The 6,555-nt window shown below is 45.8% G+C and overlaps 1 protein-coding gene across 1 annotated transcript in view; it reads right to left on the bottom strand.

Annotated features, from left to right (window-relative positions):
• The window catches only part of LOC134911229 (uncharacterized), a 107,916-nt gene extending 101,727 nt beyond the window's left edge, over nucleotides 1-6,189 (bottom strand). The window contains exon 1 of the mRNA XM_063919533.1: nucleotides 6,117-6,189. The gene's annotated coding sequence lies outside the window, so the exon portion shown is untranslated. The remainder of the gene's footprint in view (nucleotides 1-6,116) is intronic.
• Nucleotides 6,190-6,555: the final 366 nt, after the last annotated feature.

The raw sequence follows: 6,555 nt of genomic DNA on the forward strand, positions 1-6,555 counted from the left end.
TGGGCTACAGATCACGGAAAGACGTGCATTCGTGGTCACGTGGTCAAAACCCCCGTCCACCTGCAGAGCACACTGCAGGGAAGTGCTCCTTTCGGAGCCCCCGTCCCTGCGGGTGCGGGTGATACATTCACCCAAAGGGATTGTCCTGGGTTATAAGATCCCGCCCAGGTTGCATCCAATATGTGATCGTTACAAATGGGCCTCAAAGACCTAAAATTGTATTTATGATTTCCTCACAATGCAATTTTTCCATATTTAGGTCAAATTTATCAACAATCAGGGGTTCCCAAGCATGGTCCTCAGGGCACACGAACAGACCAGGTTTTAAGGATAGTCAAGTGACTTAATTAGTACATAAATTATTTTGATTTGACGATCTATGCTGAAGCCTGGATATCACTAAAACATGGACTGTTAGTGTGCATTGGGGACCAAGACTGGGAAACACTGGTGTAGAGGGTGTACATGGTCACTTGGCACTGGCCATGCGCACACAGCACCTCCTCCACTTCTCACAATGATTTTCAGCTCCATACCCATGTGTGCCTTAATCTTATCCTGCGGTCAGCACAGTGGCATAGTGGTAAGCTACTACACAGCCCTGCATTTCATTCCTCACCAGGCAGCCTTATGGGGGGATGTGTAAGCTGTGCCATCTGCTTGGATGCAGTGCCCTGGAGGAGAAACTGTTGCTGCCCCAGGGCCCCTGCATTTGACGAGAGGGTTGCCTGGAATGACACACTGTGGCCAGTAGCACTGCTCCAGTGCTGCCCAGAGTGTCCAAAGGCTGCAGTGTGTAGAGCCATCTCCAGGGTTCGGCCAGCCCTACACTTTCTATTATCATCAGCCCCGTCCATCTCGTGTTTGGGTGCGGGCCGGCATAGGGTGTTGTCACCAAGTGGTCTATTTAAAAGCAAATCGAATTTATTAAAATTTTTTAATTATCCCCTTTAAATATAGTGCCAGCCATAAGATTCTGCACATCTTTTGCACTCACAAAAGGTGTTTGCATTCTCCGCACATGCACTAATCCGCATCATGACATCAAACCAATGCTGATCGGGAAGCCAGCCAATGGGAACAAAGTCGAATGAGCTGGTGGTAGGAGAAGAGGAAGCCGGTGGGGGTGGGGTGCAGCAGAGAAATACAGGAAGAGAATGCCTCATCCCTGCTATTCTCAAGGTAAGAAGAGGGCTTATTTCGATGGTTGCCATGGATGGTGAAACGGAGAGTGGCCATCGATGGTCACTAACTATGCTATGGGAGACCATTGATGGTTTCTCTCATCGATGGCCATCCCTGTTATTTCTGTAAAAGACCCGTATGCCAATCACAGCCTGGAGGCAGGGATTCATGGGTGTCAGGGGCGAAGCTATGCTCCGTGTCCCTGCATCTTGTAAAAAAATAATAATAATTATATATATATATATATATATATATATATATATATATATATGTTCGCTTACGCCTAGCCATCGATGGAGGGAAACCATCTGATTCTCCTCCATCGATGGTAAAAGTATGCGACATCGGTCATAGACCATCAATGATTTCAAATCATCGATGGTCGATGGTCATCCCTAGGGCATATGTTTCTCAAAAAAATGAAAAGGGAAGCTTCGCTTCTTTCATCTACATAAATACCATTCTTGAACAGCCCCCTTTAAGACCTGTGGGGGATGCAGGATCAGAATAGAGAAATCAAAAGGCAGAGAAATCAGTGATTGATCCACATTTTTAAAGTAAATCAATTTAGAGAACACAATAATGTGGCTTTTTTCCAGGTACAATGCACTATCTCAGCGGTGGCCAACCCGCACCTCTCGAGCCACATGCGGCTGTTTCTTTACCGTGATGCGGCTCCCGCATACGAACACTGAATGCATGGTTCCTATTACCAGTGACGTGCGGTGAGGTCAGATGCTGGGGAAGCACTGACAGCTAACCAACCAAATAAAAAAAAGTGTAGTCCCCCATGTATCACTAAAACCAGCACCAGGCTGAACCAGGAGGGGTAGTGCAATAGCAGGGGAGACACTCAGTGTGGGGTCCCTGTGCCATAATATTAGGCACCCCCCAAACCAGTCAGCCCAGGGCTGGAATTCCTCGGAAAGTGGGCCCCCCTGGTGGCGGTGGGTGCGGGGTTCATTGTATGCTAATACTGGGGCAGATGTATTAACCTGGAGAAGGCATAAGGAAGTGATAAACCAGTGATATGCGCAAGGTGATTAAGGCACCAGCCAATCAGCTCCAATATGTAAATTAACAGTTAGGAGTTGATTGGCTGCTGCCTTTATCACCTTGCACATATCACTGGCCGTCTCCAGGTTAATACATCTGCCCCATTGTTCTCTACAGGCAGCCTACAGATCCCAGCATGCCTGCCCCAGCATGCCGGCACTTGGAGAACCACAAGTGCCAGCATGCCTGGACATAAAGAGCCCGCTGGCATCTATAGTCCGCCTGTAAAGAAAATATTAAAATAAATGACACCACACTTTTTTTTTATTTTAAGTTTTATTATTCGGGGCCTTTGAGCTCTTTTGCATTGCCGCCGCCTTCCCAGGGCTTCTGGCGTCTTCACCTGGGAGGCGGCAACCTTTAAGTTCTTTTGCATGGCCGCTGCCTCCTCCTCAGGTCTTCTGGCGTCTTCAACTGGTGGGCGGCGGCTGTTAAGCTCTTTTGCATAGATGCCGCCCATCCAGGACTTCAGGCGTCTTCTATCTTCAGGAGCTCTGCACTGCTCCTCCGCCGCCGTCGGACTGATGCCGCTGCCTCGCGCTGACTTATATAAATCAGCCAGAGGGTGCGGGGCAATGACACGGCGAGCCGTGATTGGCTCGCGGTGGCCATCTTGAATTTCAAAAATGATGCTGAGGCGCCATTTTTTAAACCGGTACCGCTCCGCTGCCAAACTCTGCAAAATGGCAGGCAGGGATCTCGGATCCCTGCCGGCCACTATGGCTACCTTTGTAACGTCCCGCTCCGCCGTGTACCACCGCCAATGTCGCCCGCACCTCCGCCGCCTCTGAAGCTCACACCCCCGCCGCGTCCCGCTGCGCCCAAAGTGATGACAGAAGATCCAGTGACAGATCCACTGGCTAATCACTGTGGCCTCACTGACTGGGGCGTGCTTTCATGGGTTGAAAACACGTCCCTGTAGCAAAGCGGCACTTTAGTAGGTGCCCCTTTGTAATAGATTTTGAATGGGCTTTTACAGCCGTGGCTTGACCCCGCTCCCACACCTTTCCCATTCACAACGGGAGGCACCACGATCGGTGCCTCCCTACCCGATTAAGACAGTACTAATGATTAAATTAATATAAAGGAGATACTTATGACACAGAATATGTGTCATAAATATCTTCTTTATATTATTTTATTCATTAATGACACGGGAGGCACTGCCTCCCCTGCCTGCACGTCCCTGCCTATTACCGATTTTGACAGCCTGCCTCCTCTCTCTGACAGGTGCACCGCTGTTCAGAGGAGGCTTGGCTGCGCTTGCACTGAGAGGCAGAGACGGAGCTGAGGACACGTGGAGGACGTTGACGCAAGCGGCCAGATGTCTCCTTCCCTGGACCCCGCAGCATTCATGGTTAGAGCTATGTGTTTTGTTTTGGGTTTTTTAACAAATGTAGTGCTGTCTGAGTGGTGACGGGGGGGAAGGGGGTTCCCATCACTGTTTGGCCCCAAACCACAGAGGTATTTATGGTGCCGGACTAATAGGGGGCTGCTCAGTCTCCCTGTATATGTCTATTTATATAACACAAAGGGGGGTATTCAATTATCCATGGGGTTTACGGTATTTACGCTTGGTATTCACGAGCGGAAACTCACTGATTCCGCGTATACTGCGGAATCAGTGGGTTTTTCCCACGTGCAATCCAATTTTGTGGGTTTTTATGTGTACTTTGCCTCGCAGCTCCATGAGCTGTAAGGTTCAGTCCATCTGCAGGGACTTGCGCACGGGACTGCGGGGGCTCACGTGTGGGGTAAACCTTGCTGATTAAATTACTCTGGTTAATTTAATTCCCCCCATAGAGACAGATTGATGAAAGCAGAAATCTGGTGGCTGCCACAACTGACCTATGTAAGGGCGCATCACATATAGGACCTTATTCAGAGATGGACGCAGATTGCTGCATATGCAGCCAGATCTGTGTCCATCTCCTCACATGCTGGAGGCCGCCCAGCACAGGGCATGTGTGACGGGCCACCTCACGATGCCTCCGTAATTAAATTGCGGACGCATCGAATTAAGGTTGAACTCCGGCAGTGAGCCCGCAAGGGGACTCTTAGCACTCACCCTGCCGGCACTGTGACAGATGGAATGTCGCTGTCGGGATATTGAATAGTATGTATTCTAATATAACAATGTACTGCCTGTGTTATAAAATATATATAAAAATATTGCGCTATGTATATGTTAGCAGCCCCGTATAAACAGTAAATGATAAAAAAAAATATAATAAAGTGGAGTGTTTTGTTAAATGAAAGCTCATACCTGTAAAAAAAAAAAAAAGGGAGTTATTTTGTATAAATGTTACAGCTCTTTTATGAATGTTTAAAAGAGGTGAATGAGGGTTTTTAAAAGTCCGGATTATATCCACAGTTTTTAGGTGCGGGTTAAAACTGTCCCTGTTATCCCTACCTGTGGTGCCCGCGGCTTGATGTTAGATCAGCCTGACCAAATAAAAGAAAGAATTACGTGCGACACAAAAGGAGTCATTTTTCTCCTCCAATGTCCGTGTGGACATCAATACATCGGACAGACAAAAAGAAAATGACGAATAAGGATTTCTGAGCATACAGTATATATAATATACTAAGAGGATTGGAGACGCACAGTGTCTCCAAACATTACAAAGACTGTCATAATAAAGATCCATCCAGCCTGAAATTTATAGGTGTACAAAAAATACAATGTAACTGGAGGGGAGGAAATATATGCCTTGAACTCAGAAAAAAAAAGAAGCAAAATGGATATACTACATGCGGACCCTACAACTTCAGGGGTTAAATGTAGAAATTGATGTACTGTAAATGCGTTTTTGTTAGATGATTAAACATTTTTTTACATATCCCCCTTTTATACATAACATTTCAGACCTTTTTTTAACGCCATACCATAAATTAACATGGAGATATAAAAATGAAAAAAATAATATTTTACTATATTTTGTGAGCTCTATATAGGCTACCATGGGAACATGGTTGCCGCTTTTTATTAAAAACATCAGTTTTTACACTTCCTGTTTTTTAATGGAAAATAATAAAGTTGTTTAAAGTTTTTTAAATATAAAAAGGAGGTTAATCCTAGAAGCAGAATCCTAGATAAAGGGTGCAAAACCCGAAACGCGTTGGAGACTATACGGAGGACAACAGAGTAGACGCGCTAGTGTGTACAAGCACTGGCACACTCTGAAACTGTGTGGCAGATGTATTAAGCCTGGTGAAGTGATAAAGTGGAAGGTGATAACGCACCAGCCAGTCAGCTCCTAACTGTCATTTTTCAAACCCAGCCTGTGACATGACAGTTAGGATGTGATTGGTTGGTCATTTATCACTTTCTACCTTATCACTTCACCGAGCTTAGTAAATCTACCCCTGTGAGCCGTACGAGGAGGAGGAAGCCGGAGACGCAGAGAGACGGGAACTGTGAAGTCCGTGGCAGTCGGTCAGGCTGATCTAACATCAAGCCGCGGGCACCACAGGTAGGGATAGCAGGGACAGTTTTAACCCGCACCTAAAAACTGTGGATATGATCCGGACTTTTAAAAACCCTCATTCACCTCTTTTAAACATTCATAAAAGAACTGTAACATTTATACAAAATAACTCCCTTTTTATTACAGGTATGAGCGTTCATTTAACCAAGCGCTCCAATTTATTATAAATTTTTTTCGTTTACTGTCTGCGTTATGTTACTTCCATTTTGAGCTGGATAATATTGCACATGCTATGCACTGCATTACTGCCTTCTTACAAGGCAGTAATGCCTTCTTCTTTTTACTATCCCAGAGTTACATAACACATCAATATTTTAATAGTTCTCATCTGTAAAGATACATAAATGTTTGTGTTCAGCCCCAGTAAGACAGCACTTACAGTACCTGGTAGAAGAGAAATCTAGGAAGTTCTTGCAGACTTTGTGTTCAGTTGTTGTTTCCATGGTGCCCACAAACTTCTCAACAAGTGTTAACAACAGTGATCTACAGCCTGAGTGTTGGGTGTTGTTCTCAGCCAGCCACGCCTGTTGCCCTCTGTACAGTATATAACATTGAATACAAGGGCGTAGCTACCATAGGTGCAGGTAGTGCAGCTGCTATGGGGCCCAGAGATGAGAGGGGCCCACCTTCTATGTCAAAGTTACATGTGTTATATACATTTTTCGTCATTGGGTGATACGTAGGGGTCCTTTCAAACTTTTTCCTTGGGACCTTCAATATATCTGGTATGCCACTGGATCTGCTCATTGCAGTGTGGTAACAAATGAACTGGAGGGCATTTTTTTAATACTATATAATATGAACCGGGGCACTGTGATGAGAC

The sequence above is a fragment of the Pseudophryne corroboree genome, chromosome 4, assembly GCF_028390025.1.
Source record: "Pseudophryne corroboree isolate aPseCor3 chromosome 4, aPseCor3.hap2, whole genome shotgun sequence".
NCBI lineage: Eukaryota > Metazoa > Chordata > Amphibia > Anura > Myobatrachidae > Pseudophryne > Pseudophryne corroboree.